This window comes from Oryzias latipes, chromosome 10, assembly GCF_053564925.1.
Source record: "Oryzias latipes strain Hd-rR chromosome 10, Olatipes_Hd-rR_3.1".
Classification (NCBI taxonomy): Eukaryota; Metazoa; Chordata; class Actinopteri; order Beloniformes; family Adrianichthyidae; genus Oryzias; species Oryzias latipes.
Genome location: NC_136246.1, coordinates 1,855,771 through 1,880,737, shown reverse-complemented (window position 1 = coordinate 1,880,737; position 24,967 = coordinate 1,855,771).

The window sequence follows — 24,967 nt, the reverse complement described above, 5'->3', positions numbered from 1 at the left end:
TACATTTGCCATGTTGATTTCTAAAATAGTTATTTTTACATTTACACAATTAAGTAATTCATCTTTGTCATGTGCTTCATTGATACCTAAGGATTCTTAATTCTGTCTGATAAAAGCTAGGAACTGGATAATGATAAATTATGTAATAAAATGGTTAGGGTGGAACAGGGGTGGGATTATATAAGTTCGCTTCCTTCCACTTCCTTTCAAGCAATATTTAAATTTATGTCTAATTATCCTCAGTTTGATAGGCCATTGTATGAATGTATAACCGATGATTGTAATGTTTTTGTGTATTATTTTTATTTGATTGCTTGAAAGAAACCATTTGAAATCAAATCAAAGATCTATTTGTCTGCCAGTGGAGGATTTAGAATTGGAGCAGAGAAAGCTAGCTTTTGGCCCTCCTATGGCAGTAGCTGCAGTCTGAGCTTTTTCAAACATCCAGGTTTCATCTGCTCTTGATCCAATGCAATTTGAAAATGGAAATACTCCAAAATGCAGGTTTCATCATAAACAATTTCATACATTTCCTCCATTCTGAGAAAAATGCTACAAGAACATGTTAAAAACACCAAAACACAATTTTCTTTGGAATGGATCTGTAAGTGTTGAGTAAAATGTTAATCTACACATACATGAGTTGCTATGAAGAGATGATTACACATTTTAAGCCAATAGCCAAACATGAACAATTGGCATATTAAATGAAGCTTCTTACAGAGAAGTGAATGCTGCACCCCCAGTAGGCTACCTTATACTGTCAAAGCACTGTAATGTGTTGTAATGAGGTGTCTTTCACAACCTCCTCCAGCAACAGCAGGGATTTGAAAGATCTGTGTGAAACATGTCTGGAGGTAAGTGCGGAGGCAGAGGGAGAATAGCTCAGCAGACAGGAGAGAAAGGAAGGTGGAAAGAGTGGCTGCTCATCCTAGGATGTTAGTTCATCCATCACTTGAATCAGTATGTGCTGTAATTACTGTGTCAAATAGATTGGAGGATGCCTGGGAGGCACGTGGGTTTGTGTGCATGAGTGAGTGTGCGAGTCTGTGCTTTGTTTGTGCACAGATATTCAAATCAGCAGCTGTATGTGTTCACCTGTATGCGTTCACACGGCCATTTCAGTTGAGTGTGTTTAGAGATCTCCTGTGGACACCTTGTCTTTGTAATAACCCCCCCCCCCCCCCTCCAACTAATGCATGCCAAGCCTCGCCCTCCTCTACTGTCATCTGTCATCCATAGCTGGTGTTGTCAGCGGGCTCTGTCATGCATTGCCACCATCAGGCCATCAGGAGAAGAAAGCTTCATTTTTTAGAAGAATGGTCCTCTGAGATTTCAGGAGAATGCAGCTACTTAAAGAATGCAGGTTATAAGGGATGGATGAGGAGCCTCAAGTATTGAAGGTCAGAAATTGATGGCAACCTTACAGCCTTAAAATTAGGGAACTCTGGGCCAGGCATCATTCCATAATGATTGGAGTACTTCAATTTTTATGTAGTTTAAATCATAGTAGTAGGTTTAGGAGCTGTCATCTGGACTTAGTTTTTAAAGTTAGAAGACATTTCACCTCTCATCCAAAAGGCTTTGTCTATTCTGAGTTAGCTGTTTAAAGAGATGGTATATATGTGTGCTCATGGGGGAGGAGTCAGACCTCAAACAGGATGGCATTGTCCACTTAGCCTACATGGTTTCGGGTCGTTAAGAGTCCGTATCACTAGTTGGCTACAATTACCGAAACAAAGATGAAGAAGTTTATTATTAGAGACTCATTACAAGTCCATTTGCTACAAGAAACACAAAACAAATAAAATAGTCGAATACTTGACTAACAATAACAATTAGATTACAAGTGCAAAAACACATAAAATTACCAAGTATCATAAACCTAAAAAAAAAAGAACTAAAACTATTGCCAACTAAAAAACTTAAAAGTTTAAAAAAGGCAACCATACCAAAACCTCAAACTAGGGGACTGGTATCTAACTGGCACCTTAAATTGGTAAGAGTTAAAATGACTTTGTTATTTGAAGTTGAGAAATAAAACCATAGATAAAATCTCTCAACAAAGCTCAGAGAGTATTAACTCTTGCACCAACAAATAAACTGCGTGTGCTGCACCACTGAGATTGTTTTAATAAAATCTTTAGGGCATCAGTATAGGCAACCTGCAGCTTTCTCATGCTGTAAGCCGTCGTTGGTCTGCAAATAGGCAGGTATACAATGGTGTGCAAAATGTTTTGAATAGAAGAATTTTAAGATTGTCAGAACATAAATAAAACCTGCATGCAAGAATGTTTACCTGAGCATATAAAATACACCTCCTGTAAGTAATCCTGTAAGTTTTTCATTGATATGTCCAAGATATTTTACGTTGTCTAACAAATCAGCACAACACTTTTACTGGAATTGTATAAAATATCAGTTTTAAAAGCAAATTCATAACAGACATTTAAAAGGTGTTGCAATCCGGGCTAAAAACAACTAAATCATCTGTGTGCATCAGATGATTTACTTTAAAACCATCAAACATGCAACCGCTATTCCAGGCATTTAGATCTTTCGACAGGTCATCTGGGTACAAGTTAAAAAGAAGTGGCGATAAAATACCTCTATGTCTTACCCTATTGGACTTTCAAACAGTGAAGAGACACCTGATCCCTGATTAACCACCATTTTCTGATGGACATGCTAGAAGGCTATTAGTCTTATAATATACCATGGTACACCCTGGCTTTTCATTCTGATAAAAAGGTTTGGTGTGATTTACTCTGTCAAAGGCTTTGGATGCGTCAGTAAAACACATAAGTACAGATGAATTATCTTGTCTGTACTTATGAAGAATTTCTTTTAATACAAAAATGCAAATGTCTGTCCCATGTTGAGCTTTAAAATCAAACTGATTATCAGCAGATTGGATAAAATCATCATCATCATTATTTGTTTGAAATAAAATTATTCCCCAAACCTTTGAGGGGACCTAGGCTAATGATGTAGGTGCCTAATTGTCTATAGAGTCAAGCTTGCCTGTCTGGTTTTTAATAACAGGCATGTAAATACAGACATCATTGAGTCAGGTAATACTCCAAGAGTTAAAAAGCCAGACGCAAGAATGGCAAGAAGCAAGTTTTGTAGAAGATAAAATTTACCATAGGGGAAAAAAAACAAATAAAAGTCATGAAGGACTAAAATAAATGACATTTAGGAACAATTTTTTCCATTTCACAAGTAAATGGAGAATTTTTTAAAAGAATCTAAAAGCGGAATCATTGATGTCAAATTATTTTCATACTCAATAAAGTTCCAACTGGCTCCATAAGAAGTCTAGTCTAAAGCAGCTCTCTGGTTTCAAAGCTTTGCACAGTGGGAATGTGTGTGGGGGGGGGTTACACATCGTTCTGGTGCTTGTGGGCTGTCCTCGCGCTTGAGAAATTATTTGAAAAATGGGCAGTGCGTCAATAGGCCATATGGCTGAGCGAGAGTTGTGACGGGACAACCAGCAGAGCACATAGAAGAGAGGAAATCGTGTTCACCGCTTATGTGATCAAGGTCGGTGATCTATGTCCTGATGAGGCAGTGGAAGATATAAGCACCAAAGGGAATCATGAGTCTGGTCAGTGTATCTGGTCAGTGACAAATCCAAATTTATGCAAGAATAGGGTGCATCTGGTGTATATTTTCTCATGAGCTCAAGGGATATGATTTTCTTATTTGAAGACAGAATCATTGAAATTATCACAGTGCTTTAGTGGTAAATTATGTTTCCATTGAAAACAAGTGATGGCAATACTCATCAATTTAATTTGATTCAGTTAATAAAGTTCACAATCTAAATTATCCCAGATTTTTGTGCAAAATTCAATAAATATTCAAACAGCCTAGATTAATTACAAACATTATGATCAAATGTATTCCAGTGGCCTTATTTTTAAAACTGTGCATGGGTTATGGTGAAGGCAAAATCTGAAAATGTTGGGGAAAAAAATTCATATTGAAAAAAGCATTCAGAGCATGGATTTATATTTAAAAAAAAAATCAACACAAGCTGGATGTAAATGCATGGATGTTGTTCTCCCTCACCACACCTTGAATTATCCATAGAAGATCTACATTAATGAGCAATTCATGGGGAAGCAAGCAAAGGCAGCTTTTGCCAGCCTATCAGGGAACAGAAAATGGACACTTCCATGAAGAAATAAAAAAACAAGCATGTTTTTGCCCTGCAAGGTTGAGGTGCTACTCACTACGGAGGAACACATTTTGAGGAAATGAGGGGGAAAATATTTTGTTAGGAAGCATAAAGCTCAAATATTTTAAAAAGAACGACTTCAGAAGCAACAAAGGTTTTATGAGAACAGCTGAAAAAGTTCAAAATGTGCTCAAGCTTGAAATGTTGAGGCATAGAAGGATCCCTTTGTGCTTCAAGGGGGCAGGCTGTTCTTTCAAGAACAAATGAGGAGATCGTTTGAGGAAGTTGAACACTGTTGTCTACATTTATTTCAGAAAGTGAGGGTGACAGAATCAAAATGATCTGATACTATTTTCCTCTTTATTGTTTGTCAGCAGCTGCCAGCATAGAGGAAGGTAGTCTGTGCAGATGAGCATACCACCCCCTCTTCACCCACAGAGACTACAGCTACACATTTCCTGGAGAAAAAATTTGTAAAAGTTTTACAACAGAAATATGATGTTAAAAATGTCTACCACTAAACGTGTGGCATTTTTAAATGGGAACCCAAGGTAAAATTTGGGTATATCTGACCCCAGTCTGTGTAACCCTTGTGCTATCCTAGGCACTTTAACGTTGGGAGTTGGGTCATCTAGACCCACTAGACAGAGCTCTGAACCTTTTTTCTTCAATGATTTGTGATCTTCACTGGTGTCCATGGATTACATGAAATCTTTCCACCTTTATTCACCTTTGTCATGGTAGGGAGAACACCTCAATGGAAGGGGGGGGGGGGGGTCATCTAAGATAGCACAAGGGTTAACAAATTTACAAAGTTTATTTCATGAATGTAAAAGACAATTCAGATCACTAAAATACACTCATTCACACTCCTACACAATCTGTATACAAACGATCGATGTAAAACAACCAAGAAATATTAGGAAGGATTGGGACTGGGTGAAAGATGTCCGACTTCAGGGCCCTCTCCCTAAACACCATCCACACGGCAAACCTAAAAAGACCACAAAGCACAGACTCATTAGAAAACAGCCAAGTCCCAGCTCCTCTGAACAAAGAAACAAAGCAAAAACTCTTGCTATAAAATCTAAAAGTAAATATTCAAATTAGAGGAGGAAATTATGGCACTCTGTCCAACTGCAAAGCTCCAGGGAGTGTCCAGGCGAGTCCGGGGCGCCAGCTGCCCCAGAACTTTAGACTTTTGCATGTTTGTCCCTCTGTGATTGCCCACATCCCGTGGACTGCCCAAGGGGAGTGGATTACACTCCGGAAACAATTATGAGCTGTCAGAAAGATCCATGCAACCGCAGTTCCACCTCACTATCACATCAACTGGGGACAATCAGGAACTTTTGGGCAGGCGTGAAGCTCTGCAACACAGACAGAAGCTCACAAGCGCAGGACAAACAACAGCAAAAGCAGAACACTACATTCTTAAAAAAGGGAACAAGACAGAATTCAGAGAGTACCCACACATACTTCTGCCAAGCAAGGATAACTTGCCCCCTTCAGCCCAGCAGCAAATAATTGGGTGTTAGATTGGCACTTTTTCAATTCGGATTTTTGATTCTTCAAGCTGGCAGTAAAAAAAAAAAAAAGTTTGATAATCCATCTGTTTGAACACAAGGGGTTGGTTTACACATCATTTTCCAATATTGTCCCAGGCAGCAGAAATATCAAAATCAGCAGCTGGTTAAACTTCTTTAGCACATGTCAAACCTTTAAAACAAGTCACAGTCCTGTCTTCTGCAGAAAAAATGAGATGGCCTTACAGTAGGTTGATGTTTCAGAAATGCACAGCGACCTGGTGGACATCTTTGTGACATGGTGTGTAGAAACATTCTTCTGATGTAGAATATAAACAAGACAAAGAAGATAATTGTTGTTTTTAAGAGGCTTATTTCTGTAAGGAGAGGTTTAAAACTGTGGTGTTAACTTGGAAGACAAACTGGAGACCCAACAGTGATGCTGCAGACAGAAGACAAAGCAGATTGGCACTCTTTAGGAGGAATGCCAACTGCTGCAGATTTTTTTTCATAACCTGTATTGAAATTATCACATGCACACGATTCATTATGATTCATGATTCATTAATGAAATGAGTGTGGTTTGCAGGTGACAATGAGAAAGAGCAAGAGGGTCAAGAGGGTCCTGAAGTTCATCAGAACACTAGCGGGACTTGCTAGAATTTTCTTGTGGTTTTTTCCTCCTTGTTTTGGGGGGAGCAATGCCAACCCAAAAGAGAAGGTTTTGTGACCCTTTAACATTTTTGGTAGTTTGGTCTGCTAAAGTGTAAGAAGTCATATGCATATAAGGCTTTTCCCGTCAGGTCAGCAGACCTGTCCTTGTGTGAAAAAGTCCTTTAAGACAGGTCACAGGTAAACTGTCAACTCAACAGTGACCTTACCTGACTTGTTCCAACAGCTGTCAGGTTGTGTTTTCCCCACTCATTCGGCTGTTTTTGGAAAGGCTGGCAAATTTTGACAAGGCTGTTCAAGACGGCCAATCCCACTTAATGAAAAAAATGCCAGAACAAAAGAAAGTAAATTCAAACTGGCTGACCTCGTGTGACTGATCCAGGTACACTGACACCCAACACCAGATGCCACTTTACCTTCATGTCTTTGAGCAAGGCAGTGGTGCAGAGCACTCAAAGTGGATGGCCATGGGGGAGGGGGGTTCAGCTGGTACAATTGTTGTCTGCTTTTCAAGGCTGACATGTAATGAAGTGTCCTCAGGCATCCCCCCCCCCCCCCCCCCCCCCCCCAATTGCCCCAGATGTGCTTATTGGTGTGTGATGATAGAGACAAAGGTTTGAGAATTGAATACATAGTGCAGGTGCAGCCTGTATAGTATTACAAATACAGTATTACCCCCTTATTCAGGGGGTTGGGGACCGGAGACACCTACAAATATGTCGAATTCAGAGAACCCCCCAGCGGGTGAGGAATGTCCGTCATCGATCCTTACTCATCAAAAAAGTTGATGCTTTGTAAAACATTTATTAAAGAAAATTGGAATATTGCTCAGTATAAAGAGGTTTTTTTTTATTCGGAGCAATAGTCTGTGCTGTGGTGTATTTGATAACACACATTAGGAGTGTCACTCTGTGCCTTAAGACCAGGAGCCCAATGCTTCCTCCTTCATCAGTTAAGTCAGAGAGGTCATCTTCTTTCAAAAGAGGCCGCGCTTTTATCCATATTCAACACCTGCTCTGGATGATTATTATTCTCCATGGTGATCTTTCTCAGCGTTTCAAGATATTTTCTGTCCACTTCTGAGTCAGCTGATGTCATTTCTCCATTCAGGGGCACAAACTTCGGTTGGTAGCAATTCAGGGACTGGTGGAACCAGCTGGCTTATGTAAACAATGCCTTTGAATTTCTTTTCTGAAATACAGCCCATGAAACAGAGCTGCAAGATCTTTTAAAGTCTGCTATTTAATTGTGGATGAAAATACCAGGTACGAAAGGGGAAAAGAAACACCTTCAATCAAACTTAACAGTTGTTTTGACCTGTCAACAGCTTCATGCATTGTGGAATCTTTAAAACTCATTGCCAGCAGTCTTAATGGACAGCTAAGCCCATGATACCACCATGTCTCTGCTACCTTCATTTTTCTCTGCGATGTCCCCTGTGTTGTTCTCTGGCATTATCAGTGAAACACAACATTTTGTGCCATATGCTCAAGGGTTGTTGGGGAATTGTAATGTGGGTGTATCTTGACACGCTGTAGCTAACATTATGCCATTCAATTACTATGACATCATTGGAACAGGGAGCAAACTGGATTCTGTGTTGGGCATTGTTAAATGTATTAAATTCATTTTTTGGTATTAGTTGTTCATTGGTGTCTCCTGTACCTGTGGGAATATTTGTTTAAATAAACAACATATTTTTATATTTGATTATAATAATGATCCATGGAACGTGTGTACCCCAACATGCACACAACCATTTTACGAAAAACCTATTTACGATTATAGAAGAAGAACATAGCAAAGAATCACATGATTTGCTAGACTTGACATAATCAAACAATATTTCAAAAAATGGGTAAAGCAAAGACATGTCCTCTCTTCTATGTCAGATTTTTACAACATAGCCTAGATTAAATGTCTCCCTCTACCCCCATGAAACCCTGATACCCGTATAATTAGAATACTACAATCATAATTTTTTTTCTCATATTTGCATGAGCAAGATTGTCCTTTGGTCATCAGTAGCTGCTAGTTAAACAAGTAGTGTCTACTCCTGAGAGAAAGTTAATATTTGTAAAAATGTGCAACCATGTTACCTGCAATTTTGGTAAAAGGGTTAGACCAAGTTTTGTAATCATATAATGTAATAAAAATTGTACAATTGATCTGTAAGCGGCACTAATGAATACTTTGACAGTTTCTTACTCATTACTGAAGAATATATAGGAGAAAATCAGAAAAGTGAAAGTTTTCTTTTCATAAATTCATGAGCTCAAATTTCCCATTTTGGCAAACAGTCAAAGGTAACCACTGTCCTAAAGGCAGCTGTTCTAATTGAACGGCTGCCTAAATTTTTAACAGTTTTTAATTTAGTTTATTATTTTAAAACCACTGATAACATTTAAAGTACTTCACTTCTGTCACGACCCTGACCCTGAATAATACTGTGTACATTTTCTGCTTTGACATCTGTTTTTTTTGGTGGTGGAGCCATAATGGCTGGATGTAACTTCAATGAAAATTAAAGCCGCAAGCGGCGTTGTATGGCCCGCAGACGCAACCTTCCTTCCACGCCCAACTCTACGCACCACTGTCGCGTATTTTTTGAAAAAATCTAAATTTTTTGCAAGACCGTTCACATTTCCAAGTAAATCCAAACTTTGGTGGTCTCCAGTGTGACCGTGAGACGACCCAAAACTGACCCGCATGCGCAGAAGAGTACTCAACGGTGAACGACGTCACTCGTTGTTTGCGGAGCCAACGTGAACAATGGATGTCAGCAACAGTGTCGTCAACAGTGGAGCTCTTTTTGCAAATCGTCTGTACCCACTGTAGTAGAATGTGGATGTGTTTGGGCCGCGCGCCCCGTACAGACAGGAGAAGATCGCGTGCAGCGGTGGAGAATGGGGGGGGGGGGGGGGGGGGGGGGCAGTGTGGGCGCGCATTCATGTTGTGTGTTACGGAGGAAGGAGAACGGTAATAGAAGAAGGTTTCCCCCAGAATAAATGCCATGGACTCTTTATTAACCCGCTCTGGAGAGTCCTGGAGAATCTAAGGGTCAGAACAGGGAGGAGGAGGACGAGGATCCGCCTTGGGTCCCCCGCGCTTCTGACCACGGTCGGAAAAGGGAGAAAGAAAAAAAAGTCATCGTGGGAAAGGTTCAACACCACACTCGGCCATTTAGCTGGAATTTTTTCAAAAACCGCCCGGTTGCGATGAGAGCCCTGGAGTTTGGCCTGAATAGAGCGGTCACACCAAATATTAATCCAATCGGTCACCTCGCTTCCCTTCCACTGACTGGTCTCAGCAGCATCGTCTGCCATGGTTGTTGTTTATTTTCTCGTTCCCGCCTATTTCAACGCAAAATGATGACGTTTGTTGCGTATCGATGACGTATGGTTCGGAATCAAGCCGCCTGGCCGGTCAGACGGCGGTCGCAATTGAAAAGAACGGCTACAATTCGGAATCAGGACGGCATACCCAAGTGGCCTGGGTCGCAATTGAAAGGATCGGATCTGTGTCGTTCAGACTGTCATGAAAAGATCGGAATTGGGTCGCATAGGGGAAAAAAAATCGGAATTGGGTCGCTTCAGCCTGCAGTGTGAACGTAGCCTTTGCTAGCTCTCCACGCGCACGGCATTCAAAATCTACAACTTCTAATTCCAACATTTTGTCCAGAGTAGCTGGCCGTTGATGCCCGAAAAGTTACGAGACGATTGATGAAAATTCCAACGACGGTGCTAAAGGTGCTTTTTTGAGAAAATTACAGATGGCGGCCTTTTCCCAAGGTCAAAGGTCAACAACACTTCTGTGGTGTTTGTAGACTGGAGCTGGCATCAAGTGTGTGCAATTGCGTGAAAATCGCTCAAACAAAAGTGTTGTTTTCCCATATCGTGGGAAAACACAAGAATCGACAATTCTCAGAGTTCGCCACAAAATGGCCGCTAGGCCGTAGGTCGTGTGGCCGTCCCGTAATGATTTTCAAAACTTCAGCCGCCATCAGTGTATGATTGTGTGTGTGAATGTGTGTGTGACTGGGTGAATGGGTCTGTGACGCTTGTCCTTGTAGGAAGAAAGGCGCTATACAAGTATACGCCATTTACCATTTTACCAAAACTTGTTTGGGATATCCCCGACACGTGTGTTTGGGTTTGAGACTGTATTTTGAAGTACATTTTGTTCGGCCCCATTCGCGATTTTCGGCCCATTCATTTTTTTGACGTGATCGCTGGCCGTGATGTCATCGTCTTCGGGGGGGTGACGTTGACTTTGTGGAAAATTCATTTTCAATTTATCCCAGGTGTGTGCACATTTTGGTGACTTTTCGAGCATGCAGCGGGGGTCACATTCTCGCTGAAAGGCGGCGAAGTCGTTCCAACTGCGAAAACAATGTGGTCCTTGCAGTCAGTGACTGCTGCTGCGGGCCATAATTAGATGAAGTGTAGATGCAGCGCAGTGAAAGTTTCAGTGACCGGTTAGTTGGAAAACATGTGACACTGGCCTTCGCAGCCTGGAGACTGACCAAAACTTTCTCACCCCAGCTCATCATAGATGGATGCATGGGCAGGGACCCTCCTCCGGATCACATATGCACGCTTTGGGTGAGCCCAAATTGTCGTTTTTGTGACATGCTGAAAAACAGAGATCCTGAATTGCTGGGGATCAATTTACATTTTTAACCATGAAAATAATTTTACTTCAATTTCTGTTTTATATACCAACAAAAATGTGCGCTCTTTTATGTGAAAGCAATTTACACACAGATCCAGTCTTTCTGCAGTTGACCATTTCTCATTAAGCTTTCTTTCTACAACGCAGTTTCTCTTTCTTCCTAAAAAATGGTCACCAGATTTCTGCCACAATTATCACAAAAGTGCAGGTGAGATTCCAGAGGAACTGTAGATCAATACAGACTATGAGTTTCTCCTTTTTTTAATTTTTGGATGCTGGTGTGCCGCGGGATTTTTGTCAAGGAGAAAGTGTGCCGTGGCTCAAAAAAGGTTGAAAAAACACAGTTATACACAAAACCCCTCTGCATTTTCCTTATTAATCAGTTCTTCTAGGTTTTCCTTCTTGTGTTACCCGTCCTTGATCATCTTAACCTGCTGCACATCCTTCCATCTCTGTTTCTCTGGCTCACCTGTACAGATACACCTCTCCCTCCTTAGTATCCAAAAAATGTGTCTTTGTAGATCTGGAGAAAGCTTATGACATGGTACCCAGAGAGGAACTATAGTATTGTATGAGGACGTCTGAAGTGACAGAGACGTATCTTAGAGCAGTGCAGAACATGTAAGAGGGCTGTAAGACAGTGGTAAGGTGTGCTGTAGGGGTGACAGAGGAGTTCAAGGTGGAGGTGGGATTACACCAGGGATCAGCTCTGAGCCCCTTCCTGTTTCTAATGGTGATGGACAGACTGACAGACGAGATTAGACAGGAATCACTATGGACTCTGATGTTTGCAGATGATATTGTGATTCGTAGCGAGAGCAGAGAACAGGTGGATGAGAAGAGAGGTGAAGGTTTGCCTTGGAAAGGAGAGGAATGTAGGTTAGCTGCAGTAAGATGGAGTACATGTGTGTGAATGAGAGGAACCCAAGTGGAAAAGTGAGGCTACAGGGAGAAGAGACAAAGAAGGCGGAGGAATTAAGCAGGGCTGAAAGTAAGCCCATACGGTGTAACTTCGCCAGATCCTATGCAGGTACGCAGTACTGGGCCATACTCAAGCCCTGCTAAGCACAGTTTAATGCTTAGTGCGGCTTTGACACACATACAAAAGCAGCTGTGGGCTGGTGCCGCTAAAACAGTGAACCAGGCAGCACTGCATCTCATCGTTTTTGTAGTGTCTTGTCATCGCTATTTAATGTGATTTACGTCCCTCTCCCCTCATCGTATCTGCTAATTCTATTGCTTTCCTAAAACAAACATATTGAGCTTAATGGATAAGTTTGAGTTGTTGTCTGGGGACGCTCAATTCATTCATAGTCAAGTAGGCATATTTCTGTGTAAGATAAAACATAATGCCATGGTAAAAAGTGAAACATGCAACAAAAAAATGTAAGTGAAATCTGTGTCCAAACCAACAAGTAAACTAGAATGAATGTCAAATCCATTCACATGTTAGTTTCCTAAAGTTCACCACTGTTGTTTTTCCACATCCAAAGAATCCAAAGGGAACATTCTTAGAACATTCTAGACACTGGATGGTCACATGACTTTGCTAAATTCAAATGCTGGTGGCCCACAGTGCAGGACTGCAGCCTCATGTGAGGGACTGTTGGCCGGGACAAGCGGCAAAGGGAATTTGGACTATAAACGCTGCATGGAAAAATCATCTTTCATTTGCCTTTCTCTTTTTTTTATTTTAGATGTGTTATTTCAAACATTTTGTTTTATGCAAGATTGAAAGGAACACCAGTGAACTTTGGAGAGTTTGTGTGAGGATCTGAAGCAGGAGTTGATACACTATCAAACAAGTTGCTAGGTGACAAAAACTGCTCACTAATGCATTTAGACTTCAATTCTGTCATAAACTGGAACGGTCTCTTAGAGTAAAATTGTCTTTCCCTCAATATCACACACCCAAAGACTTTTCAAACATTGAGGCGTGAAGCAAACAACAACAATATTCAATCATCATCAGTCATGTGACACCGATGTTGATACAAGCTCTGACACAACTTCTCAAAAACCTCAGCATCAGGAAGAGTGACACAAGCTCCAAAGCATCCGTATTCTTTGCCCATTACTACATTTATTAGCTAGAATTACCTCACCACCACCCTGTTCCAGCTCCCACTCCTTATCCTGCCCAGTTTTTGCCTCCTCAGAAACTCCTGAGACTAAATTCTTTGATATCTCCACCACCTTTCTAAGCTTCTTTAAATGCTCCAGACTCTACCTTTCTTCAGTTATTTGTCATTTGTCATTATTAGAAGAAGTAAAACAGTTGATTTTAAAGGATTTGTCACATCAAGAACCAAGATTGAACACAAAAAACGTTGCTATTTGCTTAGTAATTTTCAATTAGATTTCCATGATTGGACAGTTTCCGTGTCCCACTCATCTAATGCTGAATAGCAGCTGGAGTATCAGGGTAGAATGCTCTCTCCTGGGGACCCAGGGTTTATAAGTTCTTTATCTTGACTGAAAATTCTGAAGCAGCAGGGACCGTATAGATTGTATTGATAATAGTCAAGGTCATGAGTCTGGAAGCTGGCCTAGAGGGGCTAACTTTAAGGGGAGGTGGAGGTGGTGACATGGGTTAGGACAGGTGAAGCTCCTGGCAGAGGAATATCGTGATGGTTCTTGCCAACGCTAATGGAAAGGGCACCATTTTTGTTTTTTCTTCTGTTTTTACAAACACATTTTTTCACAAGATTAGTGTCAGAAGCAGGTCAAGCTGCATGAATAGAGCTTGCTTCAGAGATGCTTCCTCCATGCAGCAATAACTGCAGCATTTGTCTATTAAATTGTGTCAATTAACAATCCAAAAACAGCTACCGCAAACACTCGTACATTTGTTGATTCACTAAGCTTGTACTATGTCGAACTAACTGCTTCATTCTGCTAGAAATGCACTTAATGGTTTGCATTTTTTATTTGCCTTTTAAAAGACAATGATTGGTGCACCTTCGAACCAACAGGTTCTCTGCAAGTTATCAAATGTTCTTCAGTAAATTATGCCAAAAGAGTAAATCTACAAAACAAAATGATGAAAAAGATAAAACTACAATAAGAAGAAGCTTAATTTCCTTGAGTGCTATTAAACACTACCGGTAAACAAAAATATTGTTTTTTATCTAAGCCTGTTTTTTGTTGTCTGCTTGACTCTGGTAAACTTTGTGGTCAGTTTTAAACGTTTAATCTAAAATGTGAATTGCCAAAGATTCTCAAGCTGACTCTGACTCAATCAGTAGTTTAGTTTGTAAATTGCATTCAAAAAATCTGTCACGGCATTTCTAAATAGACAGTAACATTGTTCAAAGTAAAATTTAATATTTATAGCCCGGCCTGGCTTGAGGGATTTTGAGAAATAAAGTAGGAAGAAGCTGAGTAAAACATGACACTGTGTGGACACTGCAGGATTAAAATATTGACATCAGACTGTGTTTTTTAACCTTTCTTGGCTATATTTCACCCCAGCTTGGCAGAGTTCTGGCAGACATGATAAATCATGTCCTTTATGGTCTGTTGGAATCTTTTCTTGCTGCAGGATTCATGTCGCCAGTCTTTAGCAAGCTAAATGTGAAAACTGTTGACCCTTCAGCCCCTTTTACACCTGTTGTGGCAAATCTTACAGCCGGTTAAGACAGTAGTCCCAGAAACTACGATGACACAGAGAACAAGACACTTTACTGTAAATTGAGTGTTTTATAGTGTATGATATGATATAATATTGTTTTTGTTAACTTTTTTTAACCACCAAGGCAGTAACAGGTTCTTATCAAATAGCAGGTAAAGCATAATGTCACCAGCAACGCTGCAGTTTCCAGAAGGGGTCCTGTCAGTGAAAGGCACAAAGCTTTCCAGGAATACGCATAATCCCAATGTGTCATTGCCCGTCACTGAGGATGGATTTATTAATGAGTAATATTTCCTAAACGCAGACTTTTTATAGACAAATTCAATAACGAGTGTCTGACAAGGAAGCTGTCAAAAGTAAACAGGAAATTGTCCTACATCTGTTTTCTACACTTTCATACATCAAAGTCCGAGAAGGAAAAGTTCAAAGAGGTCACTAACATCCAAGCAATTTATCAGAATGAACAATGGTGTGACTTTCTGAAACCAGCTCATGCCACAGTAGCTGTCATCACACCAGCCTTGGTTCCCACACCTCCATCAGGAGAACGAAAAGAAAAATGACTCCTTTGACACATTTTACAGAAAAAGAAGGCGAGGCTTTTAGAGGTTCTTCAGACATATCCTGTTTGGATGGGGACAGTTTGTCACACTTTGACCCTTGTGAGCTCCCAGGGTTCCTGTCAATGCTTCTGTCAGGAACTGAATGGCAGCAGTGGACATCCCTTTCTTTAACTGCTACACCATGAGTCATATTTTTGTTTCTTGAATGAGAATATCCTACATTTCTTCAACTAATACACATAAATCACAAAAGTGCAGGTACGAAGTTTTCTAATTATCTTTGTTGATTGGTTGTCAAACATTAATTAACAAAAGACGGATTTAGAAGCATTTAAGAAATGCTAATAAATTACCAAAAATCTTTTTGCAGACATTATTCATCTAGTTCAGTTTTCAACCACCCCCTCTCCCCCCACGTCTAACAGCCATAATTTACATAAAAATTAGCTGTCTGGTGTGAGAGTGAAGCAACATCTGTTCTGATCAGAACTAATTGATATCTGAGATGTTGTGCAGCCTTGCTAATTCTCTATGCAGCTTGCTCCACAGAAAAAAGCAAAGTGATATTTAGGGCAATCTTTCACCTTTACTGATGGAGGCACAAGCCAAACACTTTTGTTCTGCGGTTTTGATTCCAATGTAATCTTCGTATTCACGAGGAATATGATGACTCATTTAGCTTTGTTTATATATATATATATATATTTTCATGGGGACATTTTTTTATATACATTCCTTTTTAGAGATTAATTGATAATGGGATGCACTTTATTTATCCCTAAAGGGAAATTCTTGTCAAGCCATACACATTATGAAAGATTAGCACTAAAGAAAAAGCAGGCTAAGACACATAATACACATGTGGAGAAATGGAAATCCAAAACAGATGTGTTGTTGATCATGTAAGGTTATTTTCACTCTTTTGCATATTAACATTGTTTCAACAGGCTACATATGCATTTTTAAATTAAGATTCAACTGTGTGTGAGAAACTAATGGCAGAACATCACATATTTATCTCGTATGGCATGTGAGATACAGATTATTTTTTACAAAGTCAGCCATAAACTTTTTTTGGTGTTTTCCACACTTGTTACACAACTCACAACACTTGTGCAACAAAATTACACATCCCTTCCTGAAAGATGTGTGTGTTCTTTTTTACATTTTTACAAGTTTTGATTGTTACAATGTAGACAAAAGACTGGGTAAACAGATATAACAGATAAAATATTTGTTGTATATCTGCAGAATCTGTGAAAAGCACATGTGCCACATCATTTATGTCAGACATTAAAATGGGAATTTCTTTAGCAGTATAATGTAAAATAGACACATAGTCTCAATGACATAAAGGTAATTTAAGGGCCACATCTTACCTCCATTTACCTCACTGAGTTCTAGGGCATACAGTAATACTCCAGGCACATTAGGGAAAAGTAAGAAAATAGTTTCTTTCTTAAAAAATGAACTGCATTTCCCAGTACCATTAGAGTACAACAGCTAGCAGTCAGTTGACATCTACATAAGAAGTACATTTCTTAAATTTGTCAAACAATTGCAAGTGCCAAGTAACTTAGTAACCTAGTAACCCAGAACTGTTTGTGACAGTGTGAGGGTAACTGGACAATTACAGTCATGTATTTATGTTTAAAGAGGAGAAATACAATTTATATTACCATAGACTTTGGCTGGGTGGGGGGCATTTCCAACTAACAGGATCTGACTCTTAACCCATGTGTGCATTAGGATGGCAATGATCTGTAAATCTGCACTCTGCTGGGGCAGCCTGTGCTACTGCATCTCTTTTACACCTTGATCTATTGCCCTGCTTTAGCTCCGACAATCTATCACACGGAACTGGCAGTAACGGATGAGAATGATCTGCTGGAAAAATTCTCTCATTTGTCTCTGTCGCAGCCAGTGAACTAGAGGAGACACTAATACAGGGAGACAGGCTCCGGGAGGGGATATAATTATGTCTCTGCACTCTTCTGCCCATAATATGATATAAAAAAAGCCGGGCCTCACTTCCCTTCTTTCTATAGTTTTTAGTCTTGGCCCCCACCTTCCTGACTTTATCTTCCTTTAAAACTGACTTCCGTGTTTTTTGTTCTTCCCCTTTTTTTATCTTCTTTCCCTAAAGCCAGAAGCACTTGTATCTCTCAGTATTTCTGGCTTTAAAAAGGACTGCCCTTTGAGAAAAAAACAACTGTGCTTGCAAGTTGGTAAAACTGGTTTTCTCCTGGTGATTCTGTAAAGATTTGAGCCTGGAGGCAAAAAGCTAGTTGTCCTCTGTGTCTGGCCATGCAGTGTTGATTGTATTCTTTTGTGGACGGTTGTTTAGTTTTTGCAATCACTGCTAAGTCTGGGCACCAATGGGCGACATAAGAATAAAAAAAATCCTTCAAGGCCAAACGGCACAACATGAGCTAATTGTTACCATGATTGTGCTAACTGTTGCAAAAAAATAAAAAAAGAAGAGTAGAGAGGTGAAGGAATTTATCTTCACCTTTCAAACTTGCTGAAAGGAATGTACTACATTGTAACTGCACTTAGGCTTTCATCAGAAAAACTGTCAAGGTTCCCAGAAGCAATTTTTTCAAAAGTGGCTGACCTAAATATAGTGCTAGGAATGTATGAAGAGAAAACAGATTTTTTTTCTGCTTTTAGGAAAGCACTGACATTCATCATTAGGATCATTGGGACCAAGAGACCTAGCTACATGCTCTGCAGGTTTTTAGGCTCCCTGGGCTCTTAGAGGGTTGTAGAGAAAAGTGTCCGTATCTTAAGGGGAGTGCAGGTGTGTCTTGCAATTCGCGAGGCTGATTGCACCCACTTATGAGGTATGTGCAATGCTGTAAGGTCTGGAATAGATAGGGAAAAAATCCTCCCCACTCAAAGATGGGGATGCAGGAGAATAAAAACGGGATTTAAAAGTCTACAGTAGTTTCTTGGTGTTTTTACTGTCGTGCCAATAGTTAACATTAGTCTTGGTTTCACAGTCGCAAAAAAACTATTTAAAGCCTCTGATATTCGGCTAAAACAGAGGGAGTTTTTATCTTTTGCCATTTCCTCTTTGGTATTAGTAGATTGCTCCATCGAGCCAGGTGTTGGAAGGTGAAGGTCTAACAGGTTTCTGTCAGAGCTGAAGGCATAACAATAGATTGTGAAGCAGAAGCGGGTCTTCAACTGGACTTGTTTAACTGTAGATTGACTGTTTCATGTCCAAAAACTAAAAAAAGGAAAAAGTAGTACAAGAGTGAGTAAGGCTTCTGTCATTAAAAAGCTGCCTAATTTAATTCATTGATACAAATAAAAGATTTTCTTTTTCATCTCCATTCCAAACTTTTGGAGTCTTGTGCAAATGTTTGAAGCATGTAGTGAAAAAATGTACGGTGGCTGACAGTGCTCACACTACACACAAAAGAAAAAATGCAACAGCATTAGCCGAAGTACAACGAAATTACCCGCAACACGACGACATAGCCGCAGCAACAGCATTAGCCTCAGCACGACGGAAATGAGGACTTTTTTTTCCCACCGGCGGAAAAAATAATTCAGTGTCAAACTATTCAGCGCTCCTGAGAGCTACGTGATATTTGGACAAGATTAGGGTGTTTTCTTAATAGATAACGTAATTTCTTACAAATATATGTTTGTCTAAAAATATAAATTTACCCAGCTCTCCACATAGTGACATCTGCATCTAACGCTCTTTGTCTTTTTTTCTTTTAATTACGACTTTTACATTGTAAATTTACTAGAAAAAAACTCGTAAATGGACACGTTTTTATCTCATAAATTTACGATTCAAAATCTCGTAAATTTACGAGAAAAAAGTAATAGATTAACGAAGAAAAAACACCAAAGTTTTCCGTTTATCAGAGCCAAGCTAGAAGACGTAATACGTGGAGCTTTTTGTGAAGCTTGATTTACGGATAGGTTTAAAAAACAAAGAGATTCAGAACCTTATGGCGACTCAAAATCAGATTATTGTTAGTGTAGCAGTCTTTCCAGGGTTCAGTGTCAGTAAAGCGGAGTTTCATATGTAAAATAAGGAGCTCAGAGACACATTTGGGTGTAGAGGACCGCTGCAGCCTTTATTCTCCTTTTCATTCACATAACCTGGAGTTCATCTGTCACCTGACGTCATAAACCTGTCATCCCAACACCAATGCAGAAGTAAACAGTGTTACATGCGCCCCCTCCTCCAGATGAAACGTCCCGTTTTAACATAAAACAATAAAGAGCAATGAAAATAGTCTGTTATGTTAGCATTAGAACATTGATGATCTCAAAAAGTGCTGCTCCTCCTCAGACGGAAGCGTCACACAAACGTAGAGATCTTGTCTTTAATGGAGGTAGAAAGGATTGAAGTGGACAGCTGCCTGCAGGGACACTGTTGAACCTTTCCTGCGCGATGACTTCTCTTTTTTTCTTTCCCACCGGTGTCGGAAAGGCAGGGGAGATTTTCTCCAGGGCCGAAGGCAGATCCTCCTTCGGGGTTCACTTTCCGTTCGGACCCTCAGCCTCCAGAGCGAGTTAATAAAGACTCCAAAACAGTTCTTCTTGGGGGGGGGCTTCTTTTTATTAGGGTTCTCCGTCCTCCGAAGGCACAATATAAACGCACACTCTTCCGCCCCGCGCTCTCACTCCCCTTCTCTCGAATGCGCTTCTTCCCCCTCTCACACACGCACGCGCGGTCCCCAACACACACACACCCCCACTCCACAACAATACCGACGCCGTCGGCGACGACTTCATCACCGGCTGCAGAGATCCTGCAAACCACCCATCAATAAATAAAACATTGATAAATCATAAATCAAACAAATGAGCTTCCAAACATTAGGAACATTGTCAATAAAAATTCAGCTCACCTGTTCATTAAGTTTAGTGGGTCTGCTCTGCTGCTGCGCAGCGTTCACCTGCTGCTCTGTATGTTCACCTCCACTTTAATCTCGTAAAATTACGGTTTAAAATCTCATAATTTTACTTTTTTTTGGTGGCCCAAAAACTCTGTCGACCCGAATAGTTTGAAACTGAATTATTTTTTTTCCGGCTGTAGGAAAAAAAAGTCCTCATTTCCGTTGTGCTGAGGCTAATGCTATTGCTGCGGCTATGTCGTCGTGGTGCAGGTAATTTACATTAAACAACAAAAGGCAGTGAATCAAGTGAAAGAGAAATTTAAATCAGATCACTATTTTGAGTTTCTAGCCTTTGTTTTCAAAGCAGCATCAATTCTTTTAGGTTCACTTGCAAACAGTTTATAACAACCTTTTTTTTTTCTTTTCTGCTTTTTTTACTTGTTCTCTCCAACAGCTGAGCAGACAGAAAGGAGCTGAAGGCTCCTTGTGTTGGACATGTTTTACTGTTACAACAGGGGGTTGTGGATCTTCTAACACACTAGGTGTGTATTTTTATGAACCCCTTTTGTAATTTAGACTAGGTTTTATTTGTATTTATTACATTTGTCTCCTTTTTTTGTTGGACCGGACAGAAAAGAGGAAAGAAGTGAGGGATGCTGGAAACAGAGGATAACAGCACCAAAGAGAGGGGGAGAAGGGCAGTTAAGGAAATCTGGAGGATGATTACAGAGGGGGGGGGGGAATCATTAAGCAACAATATGCTGGAGGATTATCATCAGTAGTCTGGTGTAAATGTTAGTCAAAAGGGGCGGGGCTTGTCCACACATACTCAGGTGTTACAAAAAATCCAAATCTTGAAACTAACTTTAGTACTGACAATTGTCCCTCGAGATGTGAGATTTGTTTGACGTGTTTTGCTGCTTCATCGTCAGAATAGAGAGAAGCACAGTTCACTGTTACTCTGTTAATTGGAACCAGAATCTGTTAAAATGGAAGCTTAAGTAAAACATGCCATAAAATTCTGAAGGCTAACCATAAACTAACCAATTTCTTTCATTCTTTTAAAAGGAACTCTGACTGAAACCTTCACGTAAACTTTTACAAGGATCCCTGGGGTCAACCGTAAACCAGTTAACAGAGATAAGTTACGAGTGGAGTGCTTGGGCCTCCCATTTCGTTTTCATTTCTTTTCCCTTTTTTCTCCTATTTTGTTGCATTCTTGAAAGAGGTCAAATGCTGTTCGGAGTGAGGCTGTTTTTGTCAAAGGCCTGATCTAACAGGTTTTGTTATGAACAGATTGGTTAGGTACAAGATTCTATACTTATTCTGTTACGCTGCTTGCAGGCTGTTCATCTTAATGTTAGTTCAAGTTTTCAGTGGCCTCTTAAGCAGAAATCTCTCTGATTCACGTTTGAAACAATGCCTATTGCCTAGGGAATTGTAAAAACTCAAAATCAATAAGTAAAAGAGGAATAGTAGAGAAGAAGTGAGCTGCTCTGTAGGTAGTGATGGATTTCATTATCTACTTAAATTCTACACTCCTTGGTTTGTTTTTTAACTCTGACCACATAAACTGTGTTTCAGATCCTATAGACTAGAACTTTTTTGGGACTCTAAAAATTATTTTGACATATTACTCTCATTGTTGTGTTTTCTTTTACTGCCCACATATTGTGAACTTAATCACTGCCAGTACTGTAACATAGATGATTTGGATTTTTAGTTTTGTGCTTTCCGTGTCCAAATTATAACACTGAACTCTGTAACCGCATATCCTGGGAGTGAAGTCGTCATGGGCTCATAGGAAGTCTGTTAGCAATGGAATAATGGTGTTGCTGAAAAATTGACCAAACAGTTGGTTAACTTTATAAATGCTAATGATTATTCTTAGTCAGATGGCCCCTCAGGCAAGCAAAATTACCCTTTTTGAGAAACCATGACAAAGAAGTTCATGAGCATGTGATGCCTTTGGTCAATGGGGTAACTGCCCACATTATTTAAGTGCAACGCTAATGTCTCAAGTTACCATAGAGCATGAGCCAAGCAATAGCTTCAGACCACCTTCAATTAATCTTACCCTTGTAGTGGCTTATAATTTGCCATTACAACAGCCATGAAACGTGAGGGCCTGATTCCAGACCCCTGGGACTACACTGGGAGGAGGGGATGGGATCAGACTGGCCTCTGGTTGGCCCCTTGGACCCTGGACAAGCCCTTTTCTGCAAACAGACAGGTACTTAAAAACAGGGTGAAAAGATCACCTAAAAAAAAACAAGTAAGATTAATGGGTAAAAATGAGGGCCCTTAAGGTCTCTTTCATCTGGCTTTGATTCAGGTCGTCAGCGAGCCATTAACCCAAAGGACGACTGTCCACCACTGAAATGAGAAATGAAGCTGCCCGACATTGACTGCAGAGACTCTGGAGAGGGTGAGGGCATGTGAAATCGTGCTATTTTGTTAGCTCAGAAATGTAATCTCTTTTCTGGGATTCTGCAGACAGTTGCAGAAAGTCTTTTCAGTGGGAAAAAAAAAGCACTTCCCAAATTCTAAAACAAAGTAAAGGAATAATCATAAAAAAACCACTCATATGGTCACTAAAAGGTCTATTTTGACTTTTGCGTGTCTTAGCATTTCTAAAGGCACTGTCATTTCCCAGTCCAAGTGCATTTGCAGTCACAGTAAAAAGTTTTGAGCGACATTTTACTAACAAAGGAAATTATTTTAAAAAAACACCACAATTTTTCAAATGATCGATATTTTTATGGTGAAGATTTTTGTCTCGGTATTTTCAGTGAACAGAATTAAAACTTGAGCATGTGGGTCTCATTTTGGTAAAATGAGAAAACCTCTTTCACAGGAACCAGGTTGCATCACCCCGAATGGCCTTTTGAACCACCTTTTTAAGAAATAGCACACTTTTCATCCCACATTACAAGTATAAAGAAAATGTAATACACTACCAGATTTTAAAATCATAGGAACATAAAAGAACCTAAGTCATTTATAAAATTTCAAATCCAAAAATCTGAAACTCAATGACAGCCCAGTTTGAGTTAAATCCTGAATCTTCAAGGAGAGGGTTTAGGTCGCCATCCAGTGCACCTCTGATATAGACATTAGCAGTTACAGTGTCTTGCAGCCTTTAAAAAGGGACATAAATAAGAAAGCGATGGATGGAAAAGTTGGTCAGACGCTACGGTTCGTGGAAAGTACAAAGCCAACACCTGGTCCTGAAGTGAAATCAAATCTATGGTGAACTCTTTCTCTCCCCTCACTATGCTTTAGTAGTTCACCTTGAGCAGAGTTCTGGGTCAGGAGTTTAGGTGAAGAGACTTGAGCTCAGGTCAAACACACCAACAGCTTCATTCTTTAATGTGTTTCTAAGCTGTTCCATCAGAGCATAATGGGATCGCATAAAAGTTTGAACTTTTAAAACCACCTTCCAGAACAAATATGTTTTAGTTTTAGCCAATCTGTTTGAGTGCAGGACATTTTAAGAATGGCTCACAGTTTAAACAGGCCTTTACCCACAATGGGCTTTATTCCCTGGCCATTAAACTACTATCAGTGCATTAACACTTACCGAATCCTGTGCATCGCATTCTGGGGCTTTTTTTGTTGCTGTTTCTCAAGAAAATCAATAGACCAATTTCTCCTGGTTATGTTTTCCTTGTCCGCAGCAATCAGTTTGGTGCTGATTAAATCACAGGACATTATCTCCATGCGATTTATCTTACCTAAATTGAGTTTCTTTCACTCCCCTGGCCATGGGAGAGCAAGTAACCCCTGCTGTGAGAAAGAAATAATCATTCATTGACCCCTGACCTGAATAAACTGTCAAAGGAGTCTCTTGGCTCAATTTCTTTTTCCAGCTTCTGAGCGCCAAGCCAATGACCATTTTTAACCGTTAAACATGTTATTATCCCAACCATGGATTGATGCTGACTGATAAAAAAGAAGCATACAAATATTGATCTCAGGTAGGTTTTGGGTATGAGACATTATGACTATGTGAAAACATAGCAAACTTTAATTGATCTTAAAGAAACGTCCAGAGGGTCAGCCCATCTCTCCTTATGGCATGAAGAAGCTGTTGACCTTCTGTTTTTAGCCTGACAGTGGTTGGATCTCTTCACATGGTCTGAATAGATAATAAATAAAAGAGTTTTCCTCAGCTCACCACATGTATATTTCTATTCTAAGGCATGTGTCTGATTTTTAGATGTGTTTTTCACATATTGTGCTAGTAAACTTCATTTTAAGTAATATGGGAGTCATGTTGTACAGACATTACTTTCCAAATTTGTCCCAATATGAAAGACTAAAATAATTCTGACAGAAAAACAAAGAGAAAATCATAAGAAAAGAAGGTAACACTTTATATTAAGATTCCTTAACAAGCTTTGTTAATGCATTACTGAAAAGAAAAAGTTCTTTTTAACCCTGACTTTAAAAAAAAACCTTGGGTATTGATTCTAATGTCTGCAGAAGTCCTGCGTGGCAATGAAACTTAATGTTAATCCTGTGCTTGCACAGTAGCCGAAAACAGCCACGCAGCCTCAGGATCTTTCCCTCTGACATTATTAGGAGCTATGACTGTGTAAGACTCACATGGTGTAAAAACAAACCAAATGTCAGCACCGTTGCCCAAGCGCCTCTACTATAGCCAAAAGCAAATGTAATGAAAGCTTGGAAGGGTCTATTAGTACGCCACTGACCCTTTTTTCATCTGTTCCTCTGACATTTTTCCAGAATGAAGGGGGTAAGAACAGAATCAAGTGCTGAAGCAGAGGTCAAGATTCCTTCTTTACTTTCATCCTTTTCTTTCTTTCTCCACCCAA